We start from the raw sequence: 25514 nt of genomic DNA, 5'->3' as shown, positions 1-25514 counted from the left end.
AACAAACAAGTCTGGGTTTTTTTTTGGGGGGGGGGGAATTAATTTTTGAGAGTCACGTGAAGCGGCGGCGGCGCAAGCTAGAACGCCGAATGGGATCGATCACATATGTTCGCGATGCCGACTCTGTATTCCGCTCGCACGCGTACTTATTTACGCCACGATTCATAACGTGCGTGTGCTTACGAAACAGAAACTGCCGCCCGTATATTTCTCGCCTGCCATTTAGTATCCCTCGCTTTGCGGTGTGTGCGCACAGATGCTGTCGGGGCTTCATTTCTCACCGAATAATTTCTGGGTCGCCGGTGAACTGGAATTAGGTGCGCACCATGTCTAATAACCACAGCCACAGCAAGAGCTCTGCTCGATGCGGTGTGCCGGTGGGCGGAATTTATTTTGCTCACGTTGCTCGACGCACGCAGACACAGACCTTCGCTGAAATTAAACCGTGGATGTAGCAACGACACGCGTGGAGGGCGAGAGGTAAAGTTCTGTAATTTTGGCGACCCAGGGTCACCCTTTAAAATGAGACTCGTCCTGGTCTCTTGAGTCCTTAACCGGTTAAATAAAATAAAAATTTAAGTGGCCAGGTGTCTCGGAGGGGGGGTTGGGGAGTGGTGGTATAAATGTCATATCAGTGTGCATGGAGCTGGCAGTGCTGAGATCCTGGGGGTGAATTTGGGTGTCAGCGACCCTGTGATTAAACCGGCTTCTCAAGTGTAGCGAGTTTTAAGGACTCAGCTCGGTCAAAATGACAGGGAAAAAAACCAACTAGATTGTTCATTTTCCAGCTCATGGAGTTAATGTTTTTGTTTGACTAACAAGGGACGAATACAAATTTGCAATGCATAGAAAAATAAGTGCCTACTGAAAAATAACTGGAGGCATAATGAAGTGATTTCAGAAAGTGGGTCTGTTATTGCCATCTCTTCCAGACTGAAATCGACGACACAGGATGGTGCAAAGCTTCCTGCAAGAGTTCCAAAAGGAAATTGCTTCATCTCACGACAAGACACCCAAGGACAAGCTGGAATATAACTGGGGGGACATAAAACAATTCAACATTTTTATAAATATACCAGCTTAAAGTCACGTGCACATTCAGGGCCACCCGCCCGCCATCATGACGCACGCTTCTCCCTGACCCCAGGTGCTCCACAAGAGCCCAACCGCCAGATGGACTGATCCGTATTTGCTACAAGCTGCCTCTCTCTCTCTGACGTGTCCCAACTTGTCATCGAGGTGGGGTGGTAAAAGGAGACCAAAGCTCAGCAATAATCCCAAGCCCTGCTGCCTCGGCCACAGCCCAGAGCCCCCTAACAATGCGGCATGTGGGCCCTCCCTTTGATGAGCTCAACGGCCAACCTAGCCCCCCCCCCCCCAGGGGGGGCTGGGGTGGCGGTCCAGTCTCAGCATTTACAATTACTGCAAATCACGGCGAGTGTGTACAACCCGATGTCAAGTCACTGCTGGATCTCGGCCAGAAATGTCCACGTGATAATCACTTGTGGTGAGGTCGCTTCTGAAAAATAATAGTAGTTAGTTGTAGTTCTTGAATTAGATAAAAAAAAATCATCCCAAATTACCTTCATATTACCTATTTGGGATTGCAAAGAAGCACTATCACCCTCGACTGCAAAATAAACTGACCAAGACCCTCCTTGGTCGGCGAGACTTTCCTGTGTAAATAAGGGAAACAACTCAAATCATAAGCATGCACTCCTTCGAGCCGGGGACCATTCGAACCCAGTCTCAGTATTTACAATGGAAAAAAGCCGAGTGATTGCTGCAAGGATCGCACTGTGATCGTCACAGTGACGGCGTACACATGCATGTATGTACGTACATATGTATACATGAGCTGACTGTGCCATCACGGTGACGGTTGCATGCGCCACATGGCCGATTACCTTGGCCTGTATATGCACAGCCCTTTCGTCAATGACACTGCTGGATGAGGGGGCTTCCTCCACACCCTGCAATTCAACCCCCACGGGGATTGTTTGTACGCACGTTGAACGTATTTTGCACCGTACGTAGCCAACCGTGCTAATCGCAGGATCCAAGCATTTAACGATACTTCACCACAACTGGTCACTGCGGATTTGGCAAAGACAGACAGCGTAGAATATATGTACATTAGGCCGATGGGTTACACTGCGCTCCTACACCCACGACATAGCCGCTGCGCTTGGTGGTCACACACATCCAGGTGCTGCTATCCAGGCTCAAACCTGCCTCGTTTCCGAGATCCGACGAGGTCAGGCACATTCAGCACGATTTGGTCAGAGGTGGTGGTGTAACGCACAGCCTGGACGAATAAAAAAACATCACCGTCGCACTGTAACCTCACCTCTCTCTCGCTGCCACTCCGCGGGCAGCGGGGGGGGGACACGCAAGTAATTGCATAATTGATTCAAGAAAATGCAGGAAAGGCCACTTTCGATCGAGACTGCTCCACAAAATTGGACCTCAACCGGTCTCGGCGTTTAATTGGGACACATTTCCGATCAATAGCGCGCGAGTTTCCCCAGAACCAGTGTCCAAACGCTACCCAACGTACAAAGCCGGCGCGCAAAAGTTTCCTTGCACAAAGGGCGGCCGCAATTCGGCCAAATGCCGAATATCGGCGAGTTTCTCGGAGCTCTGAACCGATCCCCAGCTCCCTGCCCCTTCACCAACCCGCACTGACCAGCGTGGTGAAGTATGGTCAAGCAACGCGCGTGACTTGTTACGGCATGGAGATGGCCTTCATCGAGCAGCAGATTGAAACACGGTCGTGACTTATTTCCACAAACTTCAAAGAGAAGCACAATAACACGTTATTCAATTAAATCAAAATGAGGTAGCAATTTAAGATTTAGTTTCCTATTTAGACAAAATACCTTTGAAAAAAGAAGTAAGACATTCACAGCCACATTGTACCAAGTAAACCCAATGACCCACACAGCATGGGGGAGGCTCTCATCCAGCAGTGGAATGACAAAAGGGCTGCGCACGTACACCCAATCAACATGACGAACATCTAAAGAAGCGTTTCCAGTCAAACGTCGTCCAAGTAATCAGGAGCAGAACAGCGACTCCACCTGCGTTGCAAATCCGATGACGCCTTACTCATCTGCTGCAGCGTCATCGGTTCCAAAAGCCGTGCACGGCTGATGATGATTTAAGCACCGTCACTGACAGCGGGCAGGGGGACTGTGTCCCCGCCGCCCCCCCCCCACCCCGTGACCACACAAATGGTCGTCAGTGATCCGACCAAGTTTGGTACGATGAACACGAAATTAATGAATCTCCAAGCAATCAATGTGACAGCCCGGCCGAACCTCACCTTCGGCAGCGGCGTGTTGAGATCACGATCAAGTCCTGCTATCTCGCATGTGTAAAGTAAAAAAAATAAACAAATCGCTGCAGACCAGGTGTAAATAAAAACTGTGCGCTGGCACAATGTTGCGTCTTATCACCCGGCCGCGTTTCGCCTCGTCGCTCCGCGTTTACGTCTCTCGAACCGGGTCACGGGAGATTACTCGGTCTTTTCCAACAAGAGCAGCTCCCACTAGCCCGGCGGCGTTTTACATTGCGAAGAGAGGGCACGGCGGCACAGGCGGGGTGGGGGGGGCCTTGTCGGATGCCGCAGAGATCCTCACACGAAGGTTCGATTTGCTGCAACGACACGCCGGAATCGCAGTCGCTCACACGGCGGAGGATTCACATCTTGACGCGATGGACAAAGCAGACCGCGGCCTTGCCGATTTGAGCTACCTTTGGTAATGGATATAGACACGTTATCTTCTGCTGCCCTCTCTCCTCTCATCTCACTCGACTCCCCTACACGCAGTCTCCTACCTCTCCCCTCTCATCTCACTCCACTCCCCTACGTGCACTCTCCAACCTCTCCCCTCTCATCTCACTCCACGCCCCTCCACGCAATTATTCTACCTCTCATCTCACTCCTGCACTCCAGGCACCGTCCGCTTAATTATTATTACAACGCCTGTTTACCCAGGAAAGCCTCATCGAGTCTTAATACTTTTTTTAGCTATGGGAGGAAATCGGAGAACGTTGAAGACTGAGGGAGACAATACAAACTTCATGCAAAAAGGCACTCGAGTTGGGACTCGAACCCAAGTGTTACCACTCTGTCATCCTGCCACCCAAATAACAAACGATTTCTGTTAAAGCCTCCAGTCAATGTTGGTCTAGTGGGAGGTTGCTCATTCTCGTCTGCTGACTATCGTATAGAGCTCCCTGCCCTGAGCCATCTGTGCTGTTGACAACACTGCTTCTGTTCCAGTCCAGGCTCAGGTCCTTCCTGTTCTCCTCTGCTATGACCGACGGTCTATGTCTCCATAAATTAGATATAAACCCACATTTTCTGGACAGAATCCTTAGATGCAGTCGCATTTAGCCGCCATATAAATCCCAATTGTATTATGCTCGTCTGCATGAAAACCGGGCCGACACAAGGGTCCGTAAACAAACACCACTTTTCCTACTAATAATGCGGTGCTTCCCTCATTCTTGGGACTGTCCATCACGGTTAGGGACGAACGAAATGGGATTGGGGGTGGGGGGGGTTAGCAATGAATGACAAGACATTTGGAACCGCCGTATATTCATCTCATCACAAAGCAATTCAGCCACCTCTCGTCTCTTGAGCTGCCGGATAAAAGAAAAATCCGTCACGCCCGGATGCCTGTTAAAATCCACGCGAGGCTAAAAATGGGTGGGAGAAAAAAAAACCCCCAACAACCTCTGCGAGGCAGGAGCGCCGCGTTCACCCGCGGGAAACGCGGCGGATGCGCGCCCCAACGCTCTGCGAACTCCACCGCGCGTTGCCACCAACCCGGCGTGTCCGATGCACTTGACAAGCATGAGCCGGCTTGATTAAATGTAATCCGCAATCAACACCGAGCAATTAGCCGTCAGGCAAAAAAGCCCTCAGACCCAAAGAGAGAAAAAAAAACAGCGCGCGGCAGCAGGTTGGTTCCACCGAGCAAGCGTTGCCACGTGCCCTCTACGACGGCACGGCAGAATTGTGAACGAGATCCGTCGCTCGTGCCGGACGGATCACGCCTCCGGAACCCCACAGGGGAAGTGGTTTTTAACTCACGAGTTTAGCGAGAATAATGAGAGACTAGGAGGGATTGTCACCGTCAAATATCAGAGCCCAATGGCAGAAGGAAATCCTGCACGGTGTAGCAAATGCTGTGGAAAAGCGGTCACCTAAATCAGACACTCACTTCAAATAGCGCCAAAGTGCCACTCACCTACACTGTGGTGGTGAGGGCTTGTTTAAGTACGCTCCGGGCAACAAGAAAAAAATACATACAAACATGGCAGTCTGCAGAACATATGCTTATTTACAGTAAAAACAAACTTTTTTTATCTGTGGTTTTACATGAAGAAACTAAAATATACAGAATGGAAAAATTAACAAAACGTATTATTAATAAACAATTTATAAGCCGCGGATATTTCGCAAATCAGACGCAATTTTTTCTCAAGAACTCTGAGGCGCAGAGCCAGAGCTCAAAGTTCCTCGAATGACAACCTGGACGGGTGAGAGCCTGACCAGGTGAGAGCCCAGACAGTTGAGAACCTGGACAAGTGAGGGCCTCAACCGGTGAGGGCCTTGACAAGTGAACCTTGAACTGCTACTTAAAGGTGGATGGATGCTTGGACGCTGCTGCGTGTGTGCTGTAGGAAAGCGTTCCAGAGGGCTGGTGCAGCTACAGAGAAACATCGCTCAGCCAGGACGGTGGTGGTTCTGGCTACGGTGAGCAGTTTATTGGATGTGCTCCGCAGAATGCTCCAAGAATGTTTTGACCAATTCCATTCATGATTGTTTCACATGTAGGAGAGAAAAAACAGAGTAGCCAGAATAAAACCCACACCTTAACGAGAGGGGGTAAAGCTCTTGACGGACAGTATCGAGTAAAAATTTCGGTACCACTGTCATCGAGCCGCTATATGCAGGCAGTCCGACTTACGAACACCCACACACTTACGAACCAGCTTCCGTGAAATGTTTTGGTTTCTCATTAACTGAAAACGCAAACTCTCACTTGCAAATTTAACCGCGGTGCTATATTGTTCAGCTGAGCGATCTTGGAGTCAGCCTTGTGCTGGGAGTGTGTGTGGGAATTTAAATATACAGTCGTTTCCTGTGTTCTGAGAACGGGCCCCAGGAACAAATTGTGTTCGTAAGTCGAGGAATCACCGTATAGTCAACAAATACTGGAAATGAGGAACGATCACATCGTTACTTTACAATAACAGTCACGTGATACCAATGCGAAACTAAAAACAAAAGCAGGGGGGGGGAAGTGAGCACGGTACCATGCTGTTATGACTAAAATAATTTTATCAACTGGAGGAAGCGATTTACGTAAGCTAGGGAGAGATAAGGACACGAGCAGATCATTCTGCCGACGTCACCTCCAAAAAGTGTTGCCCCCCCCACCCCCCACGCGGTTCTCCTGGCTTGCACCACATTGTGATTTTTGCACACAGCGTTTTAATAAGTTTGTTTTGTGTGGAACATTTGCCGGTTGAATTCCAGGATGTTTCTGTTGCGCGCCGTCGCTTTGGGATGTTCTGTATTCATATTTTGTTTGTTGCGGTAGCACCCGACTTAAGAGCCGCCATGGCTCACAGGGCTATACCTAATAAATGAAACTTGAAACTGTCAGTAACCGTAAACCGACACGCGGCACATTTCCTAGCCCACCAGATTATGCAACGACGACCAAAAAGCGAGTCCGATGGGCTTTCGCTATTACGGTATAATTGCTTCTACGAGGGTCTAAAATTTCATGCCGACGGATGGTCAGCTGCCACCAGTTGCTGTCCCTCAGCACTTGGGTTGAACTGCGAGGTACAACTTTAATATCTGGTTCCTCCCAGCCTCCACATTGATCAAGTGACAAGAATTAAGGAAATGACACCAGCCAACCGGTGTGGCATGCCACTGCACTATTATACAGATCGTCACAAGTGTCTGGATTCAACTAAACTTTTTATTTTACCAGGTAAGGCCCTCTGAGCTATATAGCTCTTCATCAATAGGTCAACGAAGTGGCTTATCATGTGTAAATTTATAGCAGCCCAATACTCTAATCGCATGTTTCTAAATGTCTAGGGAAAAAAAAGAGGACCCGCAGAAAAATCCACGCGACCACGGGGAGAACATGCAAACTCCAAATATAGAGGCGTCAGGGTCGAGATCAAATCTACGACCTCCTGCATCCCAGGAGAGGGAGATAACAATTCAACCACAACGCATTTCAGTGGGTGATGGTCAAGATTAGATCCATGGGCAGAAGGCGTATGCTTTGTTTACAGTTTCCAACTTTAGGTTTAAAATCTTTACGTATTAGCTCTGTTCGTCCATCTGTCTGTAAAGGAAGGGGTCACGATTACTCTTAAATATTTAATCCAATACAAACACAATTTAATTTGAAGTTGTATTGCTATTAGGGACTTGTGCGATTGAAAAAGGGGCACATTGATCAAAGCCTTTTCCAAAAACTTGGATTCAAAATGCAGAGCAAAAGGGCTTATTTAAAAATACACAAACCATATTTTCCCTAACAGATACCTATCGCCCTTCACAATGCTAATTAAAAACACCTGAAGATAAAGCACACGTTGGAAAGTGTCACAATCCGTGGGTGTTCGGGATCCATGGGTATTCGTGATTTATTACGTTTTTAAATCGGTATGAAATTCGGTGGAAATGCATTTGGTCAAAAAATCTTTGGTGAGATGGTACGACATCTGTGAGTCTTATATAACAACATTAATCTGGAGCTTACCTCTAATTCCTCCGAAACAAAATTGCGATGGTTCTTTTTTTATAAACAGTTGTCAATTTGGTGCGTACCGTGACAACAACAGTATTTGTGTGTCAGAGAGGCATTTTGCCTCCTTACAAAAGCAGGCCACAGAGAAATCCCTTCAACCCCAGTCCTTCCTACTGTGTACACTGGCCACTTTCAGCGGCCCTGTGTGAGCAAACAGACTGACCTGTGAATAGAACAGAAACTGTGGGGGGGGGCGCGAGATGGAAACCTCAAAGTGGATAATTTAGCAAATCGAGCAACATGATAAAAAAAACACTTCCTTCACTTAAACGTTAACCTTTTACCGCACTGTCGCCAGAGACACGTGCACACACAGGCAGTGAGGGGGGGGGGAGAATCCTCAACGGAATCGTCACAATTGACTGCTCCTAACAACTTCAAATGCAAACACGTCTTTTGTTAGCGCCACGCTTTATTCTTTCACGAGCAAAACAAAGACCGGCTTTGGGTTCTCGGGATTCGCGCGACAAAACCCCCGGGCCACCTCTCTGAGTGACAACAGCACACGCGGGCGACTGTGTAAAGTATCCGGGAGAATTAATCGATTTCATTAATTGATTTTATTTGTGGTTCTACCCCCCCCCCCCCCCCCCACATAGCAAAGGTCTGTTCAGCTTGGAATTACTCAGCCTCTAAATGTGAAGCAGATGTCTCTTCTGATTAACGTCATACACCGAGCGAGCGGCCTTCCATGGAAAAATAATCGCACAAACCCTCGCTCTTACAAGCATACTACTGTGGCCAATATTAAATTATCCCACTTACCTTTAAATTCGCAGGGGTTTTTTTTCCCCTCTCTCTCTCATGCATGTGAATTCGACGGGAAAAAAAATACACTTGGACATTTCACCAACAAGGCGTCTCTGTATTGCCATTACCGTGCTCGCATCGCTTACTGCGTCTGCGATGATGTGCAAATGCAGCCGTGCAACGAAAGGACCTATACACCAAGACGCTATAAATAGACCCGGGACGGAAATCGCACCAGCCTGGACGAGTGCGGACGGAGCCCAAATAAGCGAAAACGTCGTGGCGTGACCACGGTTATACAAAAACAAAAGCCGAAATAAAGTGACGATCGAAACGGGTCAAAGTGTCCGTCAAGCTAAACCCAGCACCGGCGGAGGGCATATGGCATATCCCCCCCCCCCCCCCCCCATATGTGTTGCCAGGCCAGCGGTGGAAATTCCACATTGCTATGGAGGAGACTAGACTCTCCCACATAGCACTGTTGATTTTCACCACACGGTGCTCACGTGGTGCCCATTGATGGAACGTTTAACTCCCCCCCCCCCTTCGCAATGCATTTGCCACGATTCGGGATTGCGACGGTATACTTTCTTTTAAGACTCTCGCGAATTCGAGCAGCCGCTCGTCGATGCAGGTGGCACGTCAACTCATTGCCCACAATATATACAGATCTAAGAACCTCGATCAGTGGCGTAGCGTGGTTGGCATGGCCACCCGGTGCAATTGCACCGCCTGTACATGCAATTGCGACACCACTGACTTTAATTATTGCGCACGATTTGAATGTGTAAATAGTGAGCTTGATAACATGTATTCATTGATGCATCATCTCACAAGGATAGTGGGACAAATCGGGCAACCTCACTTAAAATTTCGAAATCAGCCGAATACACAATGCGAAATAATCGTGGCATCATCGTAAAGGATGTAGATAAAAAATATATAAAACTAAACGAAGAGATATTTCGTCTGCTTATCTATTTTGTTAAATTTTGAGTACAGTATTGGGTGTCATTTTGAAGGTAATTGTCTATCGATTTTAGAAAATATGCCTTATAAATGGAATAAATCAGTGGTTTGACACATGCACGAACCTCAATGCACCATGACAATCCCAGCATGGATGCAAAAAGACCGTTCTCTTCCGAGAACGTCCACCGCCGCGGTATTTATGAGCATGTCACCGCCGTTAAGAAAGGTGGACACATTTCAGTTCTCCCTTAATTGCAGTCCTAATTGGTTGCCATACAACGCCCAAGTAAAGCACGACTTCACGACAATCGCTCCAAGTGCTCTACTCCCAAAACCCTGGAACTGCCCCGCTGGCATACTGTGCTGTCATCCAATAACCCCTCCACCCAGGCTTCTCCAAGTTGCTGGAGGCCCATCAGTCTGCGGTTCGAGCTTTAATTTGTGAACACGGACGGAGCTTAAGTCGCCAATTTAAGGCACGAGGGTATTTCAACGCCAACGTGCGGACGCCACCACTCTCAGCCACGCTTACAGTCACAACAAGCGAATCCACTTAGGCGCCGATATTTAATTTCATCCCACGTGTATTGAATAGTTATTGGCTCCTACGACTGCTGCGTTTGCAACGTCCTATCCGGGGCATGAGCAATGGAATTTGTTTAGGAACTGGTCTCCCTAGAAAGCCGACATTGTAAAGGAGCACAAGCCAAACATATACCACTCCATAAGACATTCTATCAAGTAAATACAGAAATGCATTTTAGAAATTAACTTTTCACGTACGCTGCACTTTGCCTCGAGGACTCAAAACACTTGGGCCAAATGCACTGTCAATCTCAGCGTAACCTGTTGCGTGCGCACGGTTGATCACAGCAAAAAATATCCCGAAAATGAGAGTGCAGACGTTCATACAAGGGGACCCTCCAAAGAGCAATAACGCGATAATCCTGGATAACCTGTCAATTACCACGACCGCTGGCAATTTGTAGGAAATTGTGTCGGGGGAAATCGGCCGCTGTGCAAACTGTGCTGCTGCTGCTGCTGAAGCTGCAAGCTGGCAGCTCGGGGCCGTGTGTGTGCACCGGACCCATCTTCGCGAGCGCCTGCTTAAGCCGTCACATCTGTGGCCGTGCACGCAAGCAAGGCCTGTAAAAACGCCTCGCCGATGACCAACGCAGATTGCTCATCATAAACAACAAGAGTCTTCCCTTCCCTCCCCCACACCCGAGCGTCTGCGCCCGGGTGTCCCGGGCGTCCCCGCCATCGCCCGCCGCCCGTCTCGCCATGCCGCGCCTGGTGGGCCGGTGGTTTGCCCTCGGCGGGCCGGTGGTGCAACCGAGCGGGAAATCAAATCCAATTGAACGCGGGTGCCTGGATTTCACCCGAAGGCAGGGGTGGGAATCCCATTAGGATGCACGGGGGGCCCCTTCCTGTCAATTGAGAACTACCATGCCCTTGTAGAAACAACCGGCATTTTTGTAAATTGTTCTCTTGACGGCACCAGTATCGCCGTACCCTAAAGACGCTCTCTCTGTGGATACGATCGCAGGCTCCTCCTAATAGAAAGCTGCCTGGAGTGCCACTTTGGGAGGTCCGCGACTGGCTGCGGTCAGTGTAATATTAACCAGAGCACAATTCATGGGTAGAGAGCGTGAGCTTTGAAGCTGAAAAAGCCCACCGTACAGCATCCTTTCCACGACAGTGTAATTCATACACAGTGCGTGGCTGCGGCCGATTATGTTGTATATACAAAGACAAAGAGACCCCCTGCTATAGCTCTGACAGACTGTCGGAACAAGTGCTGTTAGCAAGCACCTATGAAACACGGCACACGAGTGGGGTGGGTGACCAGTACTGCCAATGCTGATATTTACGCATTGCAGCAGCTACTTAATTTAAAGCCGAGTCAAACTAGGGGAGGCCCAGGACTGGTCACGAATTGTCCCCGATGTTGGCTGTGAGCAAGAAACGAACTCTGGTTACCCAGGATCAGAGCATACTGATTTAACCGTTCCGCCACAACTCCCCATTGTATACACAACACGGAAAGATAATATATGAAATTTACCATTTGCCCTTCAAACTGTCCATTTGTGAGAAGCTTTTTTCTGGGGGGGGGGGGGGAGGTGGGGTGGCGGCCGCGGGTGATTTAAAATATTTTTTGTACGATTAAATTGACTGAACACAGGGGAAGAGAAAAAAAACCAAGCCATTCATCATATCTGCTCCAATTTTACACTGTCAAGACACGTTGTTTTCTTTTCATTGTATCATATCTCAGTCGCACTCTTGAGGACCTTCAAATTGTCCAAACATTCCGCTGGGGCAGACAACATATGGGTCCCATCAGTAGCACTATGCCCACCGCTGCTCCTCCCGACTCACAAAGACTCGGACACCAGCAAAAGCGGCGTACACATTTGTCTCCCGGCATGTCGCCAATTTGAGACTCGCACGAGCCGTGTGGGGCCACACGCGAATGCGGAGTTTTTAAGTCTTTTAACTCTCCTTTTAAAAAAAGTGGCGTGCAAGGGAGCCGAGGTGGCTTGGAGGTGCACTCCACCCGATGGAAACTGCACCAGATCACCTTGGCATCTCCCCGACCAAATAAATGGACAGACAGATTTAATAATGAGCTCTTGGCCTGGATCACAGCAGTGACTAAGAACTGCCTTGTTTTCTGAGTTCAACCATGAAACGCAACGATTACTTTTGACTTCGAACTCCCAGCTTATTGGAAGTAAACAACTCGGACGCGCATCTTCAGTTCGAGCTAAAGCATCGTGGACAAACAACGCAATTCCTGCTAACTCATCCCTTTTTCTTTTACAGCTGGTTCGCATAATACATGCCGATCTATAACAACACGCCAAAATACATTTACATTGTTATAAAGTGTCTGCTCTCAAGCAAAGTGTTTATGGATCACGGCAGGAGAGTAAAATAAACCGTTAACGACGGCTCATTTAAGTCACAAATGAATGCGTTAATACACTCAATTCCGTACAATATTAGCTTTGGCCACGTTGGCAGTTAATAAATAAAAACATGACGGGCACTTACTTTTCAGTGGCTTAAATCCTTAACATCTCCGGCATAAATGATGCGAGTCATTAATACGAATAAGGCAGTGTGTCAGAACGTTTCATTACGGACATGAAACGCATTAGACCCCCACGAGCCATCGGGGAAATTCAAATGCGAGTTCTTGCTATCCCAACACACAATCCGAAGCATGTTATAGGCACTGATAATATTGAAAAAAAACTGCTTCGTGTGAGCGAAGCCAACCAGTGAGCAACACTGACCAACAAGCCGGAGAGCCTGTGTTCATACAACACATTTGAACCCTGCAGGACCAGCGAAACAACCCTGCAAGGACCGGCCGCCCCCACCACCAAAAGAACAGCTGAAATAACCACCACAGACATCAACAACAACAAAAATAACCACGATTGTGGCCATGCAACCCCTCCAATTTTTTTTTTAAACCCAGATGGCTCTGTACAAGCAAACCAACCCTGGGGTTGTGTGGTTTGGTTCTGCGCACCTTGAACGGATGAGGAATTGGGTTTAAAAAAAAAACTACTCAAACTCTCTCTTCGCTCGGGGAAGCCCTCACTTCTCTCTCTTGGTCAAGAACATCGACGTTGGCATCTCCGAGGCAAACCTGCACACACACCGCGCTTTCTGCTGTCAACAAATACACGAAGAGAGCCGGGTGGGTGAGTTGGGGAATCAAAGGAGCACATTGAAAACACAGACTGTTGGGGAAAGGTGCTGTTGGCGAGCACCCACACACGCGGACACGGTAACACCACACACACCGTAACAACACACACACGCATCCATGATTGTAACGAGTGTGACAGACGAGGAGGCTTACCGCCATCCACTGTACCAGGGGGACACGGGGGGGTTGAGCCACCCCGGACCGGCGAGCAAGGTTGAGACAAGAAGCAACCACCAACCCACCACCACCAACCCACCACCACCAACCCACCACCACCACCAACCCACCACCACCACCAACCCACCACCACCACCAACCCACCACAACCACCAACCCACCACATCCACCACCAACCCACCACAACCACCACCAACCCACCACCACCAACCCACCACAACCACCATCAACCCACCACAACCACCACCAACCCACCACAACCACCACCAACCCACCACAACCACCACCAACCCACCACAACCACCACCAACCCACCACAACCACCACCACCACCACCACCAACCCACTACAACCACCACCAACCCACTACAACCACCACCACCAACCCACCACAACCATCACCACCAACCCACCACAACTACCATCAACCCAACACAACCACCACCAACCCACCACAACCACCACCAACCCACCACAACCACCATCAACCCACCACAACCACCACCAACCCACCACAACCACCATTAACCCACCAAAACTACCATCAGCCCACCACAACCACCACCAACCCACCACAACCACCACCAACCCACCACAACCACCACCAACCCACCACAACCACCAACCCACCACAACCACCACCAACCCACCACAACTACCACCAACCCACCACATCCACCACCAACCCACCACAACCACCACCAACCCACCACAATCACCAACCCACCACCACCACAACCAACCCACCACCACCAACCCACCACGCACCACCAACCCGCCAAAACCACCAACCCACCACAACCACAAACCCACCACCACAACAACCTCACCACAACCACCAACCCACCACAACCACCAACCCACCACAACCACCAACCCACCACAACCACCACCACCAACCCACCACAACCACACCACCACCAACCCACCACAACCACCAAACCACCACCACCAACCCACCACAACCACACCACCACCAACCCACCACAACTACCAAACCACCACCACCAACCCACCACAACCACACCACCACCAACCTACCACAACCACCAACCCACCACCACCAACCCACCACCACCGGCGGCTGCGAGAGAGAGCGAGGGAGAGATTGAAAGGAGGCTGCGCGCAAGAGAGAGTGGCCGTGTGTGCGTGCGAGACAGGGTGCGGCGCGAACCGTCGGACACACCTTACCGTGAGCAATCTCTCCTCCGCCCACGCAGCAGCAGCAGCGAGCAGTAAGCGGCGGTGCCGAGCCACGTGCTGCCGGAAATCCACACACGTACGCGTGGCGCGGTTGCGGCTACCAAAAAAATAAAAAAAATATAGACGTTTTAATTTTTTAAAGAGGAACCTATTTCTTATATACTATCTCTCTTTCTCTCTCCGCGTCTGTGTGTGTATATTAAACACGGCGGGGCAGATTTCCGCGAGATCCCCAGGAGGACGGAGCTCAGCGAGCCGTGCTGACGTCTTCTCACCACCACCACAACCACCACCACCACCCCGGCGTTCCGTGTACGCACGCGTGCGAGGGAGCAGACGACGCCGACGCCCGGGTTCCCGTGTCTCTCTCTCTCTCTCCCTGTGCGTGTGTCTGTCTCCCTGTGTGTCTCTCTCCCTGTGTGTGTCTCTCTCTCTGTGTGTGTCTGTCTCTGTGTGTGTGTCTCTCTCTCCCTGTGTCTCTGTCTGTCTGCGTGCGTGTGGGGAGGCCAAGTGTTTACTCCGCTTGCTCGGGATTGTGAACGCGGGGAGGGGAAGGACCCCGGTGGTGGAGGGAGGGAGGGAGGAGTTGGTGGTGGTGGTGCGAGTGAAGGAGGAGGGAGGATGAGAGAGGGAGGGAGGTCTGGGCTGAGCTCAGGGCGGGGGGGGTGGAGACTGTGGCTGGCTGGGTGTGTGTGGGGTGTGTGGCTGGCTCTGAGCGAACTGGTTCTCCCCGTTTGGCCATGGAACTCCCTCCCCAACCTCCCCACCCCTTACCGCCCCCCACGAGAGAGAGAGCCCCCCCCCCCCGACGTGCTACAATGTCGCCCGCTCGGCCCCCCCGTGGTCGAGAGGCCGGAGCGGGAGACGCACCAACGCCGTCTCTTTTCGACGTCTATACCCGTGCCACACTCGGCCCGGGTATGTATCTACGTTGAACTTCTTTCGCGCCGGACGTTTCAGTTTCATTTTTCAATTTCAATTATTAGGTATAGCCCTGTGAGCCATGCGGCTCTTGACTCGGGTGCAACCGCAACAAAAACAAAAAGATGAACAGGAAAACATCTTAAAGTGACTACGCGCAACAGAGAAATCCTGGAAAAAAAACAGCAAAGTCTTCGCCAACCGTTGCTAATCTGAGGTACCGGGGGAAGGACAACAAATTCAACACAAAATTCAAAAATCAGATATGGTGATGGTGGTGGTTGTTGTGATGCTGTTGCTGCTGCTACTTTGCACGCAACGCATATCTCATTCTTGTTACCGCCCATTAAATTGACATTTAGCATGGGAATTAAATCTGACGGGCATCTATCTACGGGTGGCTTGTTTTGCTTGTGCCCATTGTTGGTTGGGGTGATCTTCCCCATCTTCGTACCTCTTTGCGCAACGTCTGTTGCGTCGTTTTGTGCGTGTACCGATGTATCTCAAAAGGTTACCATATTTAAGGCCACGACACAGAAGGCATTGGGTCTCTGTGTGTCTATGTTGTGTGTCTCTCTCTTTGTGTGTCTCTGTGTTGTCTCTCTCTGCTTGTGTGTCTGTCTCTGTGTTTTCTCTCTCTCTCAAATTTAGTTCTACCTGATGACGACTGCTTGTGTTGCAATCGAAACGTCGTCTTCTATTTAATTTATTTTATTTGTACGTGACTTTACCGAAAGAACCAAATAGTTATAATAATAATTCAAGTTAAAACCGACAGCCAGCTTTTATCCTGAAACGCTGTCAGAATTGGCACCCGATTATTCATTCCTCCAGCTAAGCACAGGAATACTTTCTACAACATCAACGGTGTGTTTGTGTTTTTCCTTCAGTACAACCCCAGTAGGTTCCCCTCTAAAAGGACACGGACTCTTTGGTGTTCGTGGGGCTGTCGTCCACTGGTTATCAGGACGCACCGCACAATGCTGAACTCGTCCACGTGAGGTCTACGGGAATCCCGAGGACGTTTTCGATGCGAGCCAGCCCCCCAGTGAACGCGCGGCGTTGGGAGCGCTGCTGTTGGCCCAACGATTACAACTTACAACCACATGCCAGCGTTGGATCACATGCCAACGTTCGGTCAACGTTTGGCATGTTTACTGGGAAGGTGCTATTTAGACTTCAAACCGTTTTCAAATGAACATTCACGGAGCCACTCGCGTAAAAAAAGAGACTAATTTCTTAAGAACCGCGTATTGAGTTTATATTCTTTGGGTCTTTCGGTAAAAGTCACGTAGATTGGTACAAAGAAAATCAAATAAAACACTACAACGTTTCGATCGCAACACAAGCGTTCTTCATCTTTTTTTCTTCCTGATGACGAACGCTTGTGTTGCGATCGATACGTCGTAGTTTTTGTTTGTTTGTTATTATTTGTTATTTTCTTTGAACCTGTCGACGTGACTTTACCGAAAGACCCAAAGAATATGAATTCCTGCAGTCACGAAAGCTTTAAGTCAAGTATTGAGTTTAGTTCGCTGTCCTTCCCCCGCACCTCCTTACGGTGCAAAATAAATTCAACATACATACGTAAAAAAGTGCAATCTACGCAGATGGAAAGTAAGATCGTGCACAATGCCCTCTCCCCCCACCAACTTAAGATCCAACTCAACCAGACTTCACTCAGCACATGTTCACACGTGGACGATGACGCATGCTTACCGCCCGCCCGCACACACACACACATACCTCCTGACGCTCCCCCCCGCATCCTCGCCCGAGGAGGCCCAGGGGACGCTGACAGACAGACAAGACCCCTGGTGGATGTTGCAGCGAGAATATAATCCACATCATAGCTCCGTGAGCCCAGACCAGATATACAATGTAGTGTTTTCACTTGCTGTGGTAAAAAAAAAACTAGGAATTATGCGACATCCATTTGTAATGAGTGGGTTATCAAATAAATCACTTTTATTAGCCATATAACTAAATCGGTACTACTATGGTTTTTACGACCTTAGGTGGTACCGGTTTCTACTCTGGCCTTTTGACTAATAGACGAGAATTATTATCTGGCTGCTGTTCGGCTCCAAGAAGTGACTTTGGGTTAATGTACCTGCCACGTGTTGTTCTGCATGATGCCAGATGGTTCACTTTTTAAGGAACTGAACTTGAACCAGTTCGCGAACAGCATTACGTGGTTGGAGCTTTCTCAAGAACCGTTCCTGTTTAGTACCTGCAGAAGCTTACGCCACGTTCAGTGACATAATGCCGGACAACGGTGGCGATACAACCCAAAAGATATTGTGCAGATAATGATTTTCTTCTAACAGAGGCTAACTTTTTTATACAGTCTATTTTATTTCTGAAAGACACAACGCAAAACGCAAACACCCAGAAAATTGCGGCGTTCTAGTGACATGTCTGCAGCATCACTCACATACCTATGAAGGCAGAGTGAACGTAACACAACCACGTGTCACCTTGATGCGTTCGTCCTGGTGACAGGAGCATTTAACATTCACAGCAGCTGATTGACAACAAAGAACGCTCTCGTAAATACAGTATACGAGAGTAAATCGTGAACATAAAACTGCACAAGTCTTTTTTTACAGTTGTGCTGTACATCTCTCCGATGTGTTTCCGGGATGTGTCGTGTGTTGTTCGGCACGATGTCCGACGTTTCGCTCCACTCGCAGGCAGCTTCAGGAACTGCTGAAATCTTCTTGAAACGAACACTTTAGTTCATGAAAGAGTTTCCCAGGATCTGGAGCGAAACGTCGGACATTGTCTCAAACACCACGCGGTACAACCCAAAAAAAAACATCGAAGAGTGATTGAACTCAAATGCTCTAACCCAGTCTGAAATAACTATTTGATAAAATTGTGATAATGTGTAATGTAGACTCATATGGTTCATACATTTCTCTCCTATATATAAAATGCCACTGCAGGCTACAATTAAAGTGTCATCGGTGAAGCGAGAATGTTTCTTTCTCTTAAAATCATTTTTCTTTTGCCAGTGTGCCTTCTAAAAGTATATTAAAATATGCATTAATTAGAACTCTGGCAAATACATCAGCAACAGTAATAGGCCAAAGCATGGCTTTACAGCTTTACTTCTCCGGCAGTCGTTAACATTTTATTTCAAAATGCCTTTGGTAACCTCCAGTGCACGAGCAGACGAACGGATTGTGTGCATATAGATACAATTAACTTCTGGATGAAGGTCTCCCCATGTTTTTCATGAACAGGGATTTGTATTTTAACCATACTTCACCACGCTATACAAAGCACGTTGGTAAAGTGGGTGCCCAGCACTGATTCGGATGTCACTCACCACTGGTGTTCGCGTTTCTGGGAATACAACTCAGATGTCACAGCTTCGTAGTGCAATTCATGAACCACGGTACCACTGCTCCCCACCATTCAGACTCCCAAATCCAAATTGTAAATGTAGTGATATGAATTGGAAGTGCGTTGCGTTTAAACTGGGAGAGCCACAACCACTTTTCCTACGCCTTGTTGTTGCATCCCGATTCATCCCAGCCCCATCCGGCCTTGCACACTGGTGTTAGCTGTGGTCGGGAATCGATCTAAGCTTGTCGATTCATTAGCGCAATGCTTTAACAACTCCACCGCATCTCCATTTGAATAACTCTGGTGAGATCGTATCCCTTGCCTGACTCCACTACTACTTTGAATTTTATTACTTTATTCATGCATTATCAAGTTGTACCTGTTCCATGCTGGTGATGAAAAGATCGTTTTCGTCATTCATAAATATTTGTGATTCTATTTCAGCCAAAAGACTAAGCACTGACGCAGATGCTTGAACCTAGAGAGAGAGAATAAGCAGATCTTGGCAAGCAATTTCCCTTGATTGAGGAGGGTCTCTGTTTGGGTCTTTAAATCTACATTCTAAACTGAGGCGGCAGAACCCGACTTTCAAATCGTTGGCAAAAAAAAACTTGGCACGGCTTCAGGCAACACAGCTGCCTCACATAAAGCCCTCCCTGCGGGCAAGTCAGGGGTTGAATTAACTGTGTCCCTCTGGATACACAGTGTGCACTCCCTCCCAGCAGGAAGCCAGGGGTGTGGCAGCACTAGCACTGGGGTGGAAATTGTCCACCTCTCGTTTTATTCGAGAGAGAGAAAGAGCCCAACAGCGGGGGCTTACCTTCTCCCGCCTCTGTTTGAAGGTAACGGCAGGAGCCCTCATTCAAATTTGTGTGCGAGCTAAAAGCCACCACCTCCTGTCCGAAAGGATACGGAGGCCTTTTTTGCATTTAAAGTCACTCCGCCATAAGCGAACATAATTAAACGGCACGCATGATAATTAGACTTGAAATTGCCGTGTCGCAGAGGCAATAGGCAGCGCATTACAGCAGCCTTAGGTACTCATAAGGGCTGCGAGATCAGAAAAGTGTTTACGTTTAATTATTACACACTGCCCATAAGCGTATAACTGTGGCACTCCAAAAAAAATCTATATCGTAATGATGGTCTCCAACGCTCGTCTGCTGCAACTAGACTCATCAGATTAGATTTTTTTTAAACGTTTGCCTTAGTGCTTCATTGTTTGGCTACACACTGTCTCAGTATCAACCACGTGCTTTCGCCATGCCACAAAAGCTCATTGTTCGACAAGATGCAACTAAACACAGGCAGGTTAGAAATAGGACTGACCTGAGGAATCTCCAACGGTATATATTAAAAATTTTCGCTTAAATAATTATGCGAGCCGTGACTACTGCTGCCAAGTTTCGCCGCCCCCCCCCCAATCCTTCAATGCGAACATTGTACATAAACGAGAATGGTTTGATGTAATGCAGGGTTGACCTTTGACCGCTGTATTTTTAGCGAGAGTCGAGGTGCCCGTGAGGCACGCGGGGCAGAGGTCAACGAGATGCGTTGCCAAAATAAGGTACGGCGAGAGGCTCCCTGGGTGCAATGGGGCAGAGTGCCAGGGACGCTCTTTCGAGGTACACCAAGGTGGGCGAATGGGTGACACCAAGAGACCACTGACAGATGCCCGACTTGCAGCTCTGACAAATAACAAATAAAACCCACCAAAAGGTAATTTTATCTCAGATGGAACTCTAACGCTACACTCAGCACACTTTCAGTCTGCATTTTAATTAGTTTCACTCCGGAACATAACTTGGTGTGGTGATGTTTATTTCTTTGGTTTTAATGGTCGCACTTTTTGCCCAGATTTTCCCCACGGGAAATGCGAATAAAAGACGTACGGGTAAAATTTCGAACAAGCAAGTTATGGCAAAGGCGTGGGTTTTGGCACATTGGCAAAGGCGAACTCTCGAAGATGGAAGTCCTGGAAGAAGGGAGATTGGGATAGAGGCTAAGAGGTAGAAGTAAAGAACTGAAGGAAGGGGAGACGGCCCAGGGGGGCGGGGGAGGGGGGTAAGCGGGGGGGAGGGCTGGAGGTGGGGGGCGGGGGAGGAAGGAGGATCAGGGGAGGGTGACAGGGTAGGTGGGCGGAGGTGGGGGGCGGGGGGAAGGGGGGGAGGGAGCGGGGTAGGGGGCGGGGGTATGTACGAAATGAAGAATAAATCAAGATGGGACAGGATGGCAGGAGTCCGAGCCAAAGACACTGCCACTGGGAAGAGGACCAAAGGGATACGTCTCACTGGGCCATTACCTGGCATTAACGATGGCAATCGTATTGTTTCGTAAGATGTATGCATGACTGTCGGGGTGCTGATGTGCCTCACCACACCTGGGGAGAATCTATCTAAATTACCCTGCAAATCCCGATGCGATGTCTCCTGAGTGTTCAAATGGGCTCAGCACGCTCCCTTTTTAATTCCACCGTGAATTATGAAACATTACATCTGCGGGCAAGAGCTTCGCGGCTCATTCGGGTTCAACTCACAACGTGGCGAATTCTCCGGATTGTAAGATGCACTTTTTTTTCAGAAACAATAGTTGGGAGATGCATCTTATAATCCAGTAGGTGTGTGTGTGTGCGTAAGACTACATTTGTATGTGCTTCTGTGGCCGTCTGGAACGCTCTTCCGATATTAGGGAGACACTGAAGATATGCACTTTTAAATCTAGATTGTGTTTAGTTTGTTGACCGTCCTCCGCACTTCCGATTAGCATGGTTGGCTACGTACTGTGCAAAAGAAGTTCAACATACATACATTTGTATACCTTTATTGACACCGGGTACAAGTTTTGGGGTGAGTCTTACTTGCCGGTAGGGGGGAGGATGGAGTTTTTGATCCAGAGGATATAGAACTTATCAGCATCGCCCCCCTTCATTACAGATGTCAATTATGGAGCGCCGTCTTTTTTTTAAACGTATTTTTCACAAACACGCGGGCATTTTATAAAAAAAAAAATTGCGCAAACGTTACGTTTCAACGCTCCGCTCGCAACAAGCCTCCGACGTTACCACAGCCACAGCTACGGGGTAAGGGGGGACTTGGCACCGCATGACTGGCCCCTCTCAAGCCGCTGCTTCGTTTTGGGTTTCTCCGGTAGGGTGTTTTTTTTTTTTTGGACAAAGAGCGATTTTATTTTGGCACGGTCGGGGCGCCGTTGGGTAATTATCGTATTCATTTCGGCTGGCACCGACGCACACCACCCAACGGTCGATATCAGCGCCGCAGATACACGACGGGCGCAATCGCATCCAGAAAACGCCCCGAACGTGTAGTTGTTGTTTTCGCATGCACGAAACAAATTTTGACGACAGAGCGACGCCGCCGTGGCGAGCGCGCCGCGCTAACTGCTCGGCGACCCCGAGTTTGATTTTTGCCGGCCACGGTCAACATCGGTGGCGAGTCATACGAGAACTGCTCCTGGGCCCGAAACCTTTCGCTAAAACCCACGCAAACTGGTGGCGGTGAATTATGGTAGAAAAAAAAAGAAGGCCGCCCCGTGACAGACATGGTGTGGGCAAGCCCACATCCAGCAGTGTACTGACAAAAGGGAAGCGTGTGTGTGTTGTGAAAATCTCGAACATCCAACAGCCTCGCCCCCAAAGCGCCAAATCACAGGTGTGCGCCACCATGTACTTTAAATGTCAATGCAAAACCTGTGGAACGCACATGCCCTTTACTCAGCCAGGTGAGGGCCTATTGAGAATCATTATCTCTCGTGCAAAGCGACATGCGGGCCACCACGGTTACACTGTGTTTTGTGACTAAGCAGTACTAAGGGGACATTTTCACACCTGGCATGTGCACTACAGCTGTGTTCATCGTCACGAACCCTGGCTTAGATTTGCGATTCGATCCTTCAGTTCCTGCAGGAATCAGCCAGCCCCTAAAGCGGACGACAACACTTACCGTCTTACCACTGCACTCAAAAATTATAATTATTTAATAGCGACCAAAACTGTATCTTTATGGACATCCTGTAAATCCGAGGCGGAATAAATCACCACCTTCATAATTCAATAAATGTCTAGATTCGAGGTGATAATCCACTTGAAGAATTCATTATTATTTTAATACTGTGGTGAATTTACAATGTGGCTTGAACCCATGACACACCAGATATAGAAGATGATGGGGAGTTGCCGTGGTGTAAGGGTTGTGACATGAGACTTACAATCCAGAGGTCACCGGTTTAACATCCATCTTCCGGCACGGCAGTTGAAACAGGTTTCTCAAATCACCCCCACCACTATAAGTGTGACATGGGGCGCCGCGTTGGCGAGATGTTAACTACCTCGCTCGGTATACAGGAAGTCGTGGGTTCGATCCAGACCCTGATGCCTGAATATTTGGAGCTTGTATGTTCTCCCCGTGGTCGTGTGGATTTTTCTCCGGATCCTCCGGTTTTTCCCCTCCACATTCCGATAAAACGTGTGGTTATAGTATTTGGCTGCTGTAAATTTCCACGTGATAAGCCACTTCGTTTGGCGATCATTTGTGTGCCTCGGTCACTTCTCAGTGGGCCTTACCTGGTAAAATAAATAGTTCAGTTTTTAGTTTCAGTGCGAACACCACAGTTAGTTGATCGGCAGGCTGCGTGTGTAGGGGTAAAAAGTCGGGTACTCACACCTCTTCCGACACATATGGTCAACTTGGAAGAGTAGACCAACTACCCTCCAAAGATTGCTCTCTGTTGGAGGTACTTCCGCCAGCAGTAGTGTGAGCAAGCATTTGCGGGGGCCAAATCTTTTTCACGCTTTCATTTAACTCACTCTGTCTGTTGTTGTTGTCGTTGTTGTCGTTGTTGTATCCTCAAATCTTGTCATTGAATTTTAACCCACTTCCCAATGTGGTATCGACTGCAAACTTGCTATACTTATGTCTTACTGATGACAATACTATATTCTATCATAATATATATTTTTTTACATTATTTTTTATGTTATGTTTCGGCTTGTGTCTAATTGTCCACGCTCAACTGGAATTAGCCACGGCCCCCTTACGCTATGGCAAGCTTCGGGGCCACTTCCTGGGGTCGTGGAATTCTGCCATTACTCGTACATTTCATAAAAGCGTGTTTTAAAAAAAAAGTTTTTCTTTTTAATATTACTCATTACCTTGTGCAAAACGAAAAACATCGACTCTCACGCACACCCAAAGACGCATGCACTGCGAGCCTAAGAATCGACGTCGATCAACGACTTGACGCATCGTTACACCGCTATTATTCGTCGCACGGTCGGCGGGTTTACGTGTCAGTGCACATGTCGATCCGGTAGACACGAGCCTGAGTATAAATAACATTAGCTCACAAAAGGCTCGCCTGGTGCAGTGCCTACCGTCGCAACAAGATTTAACACGCAGTGTGCGCAAACGCGGATGCAGTCCGTCGACGGCAAAACACACAACAACAAATTCCCATGGCAACAGGTCTCGCGGAGAAAACTGCAGCCTTTAAATGTTTGGAGACCGATATTTCGACGAATGTGTTGTCACGGAACCGATCAAACTTCACGCATTTTAGGGAACATCGCGAGCTCCGGGGGAAATCACGAGTGTGCCACACGCCGCATACATCACGCGCACAACGATGAATGTCCCAGTGTGTTCGTGCGGCGCTCAGTGTCTGCCATAATGTACGAATCAGAAACGTGGGCTCTGACAAAGAACGTGGAATAAAAGTGTGAAAAGCATGCATGTATGTTGGGACTTCTTTTGCACAGCCCGCAGCCGACCGTGCTAGTCAGATGTGCGAGGGAATGACAATAAACTAAACAAAAACAGCAGTTCTAAAGGAATTAGTTTTCAATCTAGACTTAAAAGTGCGTAGATCCAGTGGCTTCCTAATATCGGAAGGAAGAGCCACGATCATCCACGATCAATCCACAAGTGGATAAAGGCCTCCCCAAAGTCTTCGCCATCTCACGATCCTTGCAATTTAAATAATCCACCTTGTGCCTATACATGAACATTTCTCATGTATAGAGAGATCCATGATGGGAATTATATTGCGACAGGAAGAGAGAGAGAGGAACACGTGGTTCGGAGAATAAACAGATATCAGAAACGCTGTTTATAAAAGTTCCGTTTGGTTTGGGCATGAAAACGTCTCTAGAAGGGATGATGCCAGCTTGAAGAGCCCGCTGACGGAATGACAGCCAAAGGAGGGATTGCGCCGAGTGGACAACCACCGTGCCAGTCGAGCAATGAGATCAGCGCATGTGCTGGAGCAACATAGATTGTGGCATCGCAAGATAATGAGGAACAGCCATGGCTTAGTGATGATGCCTTCATCCGGCAGATGATAAATCACGGCTGCCGATGGTGGTGGTGATGGCGACGACATTACTCGGAGTATGTGACCTTACTGGAAAGAAAGGTTTGTGTGTATGTTATGGGGCCGTCCATATATGACGTCACGCACCTGGGGGGGGGGGGGTTGAGAAATGTGACGTCACAAAAATGCGCAACTTTAAATATAGACAA

General features: G+C 48.6%; 1 protein-coding gene across 3 annotated transcripts in view; it reads right to left on the bottom strand.

Annotated features, from left to right (window-relative positions):
• The window catches only part of LOC116953328 (rho guanine nucleotide exchange factor TIAM1-like), a 136586-nt gene that overhangs the window by 89832 nt on the left and 21240 nt on the right, over positions 1 to 25514 (bottom strand). Inside the window, exon 1 of one of the 3 annotated variants that reach the window (XM_032973428.2) lies at positions 14689 to 15345. The exons of 1 other annotated variant lie outside the window; for it this stretch is intronic. The gene's annotated coding sequence lies outside the window, so the exon portion shown is untranslated. Of the gene's footprint in view, positions 1 to 14688; positions 15346 to 25514 lie in introns of those variants that run through there. One more of the 3 variants, XM_032973425.2, reaches the window with a different exon arrangement.

This window comes from Petromyzon marinus, chromosome 51, assembly GCF_048934315.1.
Source record: "Petromyzon marinus isolate PM22_M1 ecotype Great Lakes invasive population chromosome 51, UKy_Petmar_22M1.pri1.0, whole genome shotgun sequence".
Taxonomy (NCBI): Eukaryota; Metazoa; Chordata; class Hyperoartia; order Petromyzontiformes; family Petromyzontidae; genus Petromyzon; species Petromyzon marinus.
This window is presented reverse-complemented; position numbering and strand designations above follow the sequence as displayed.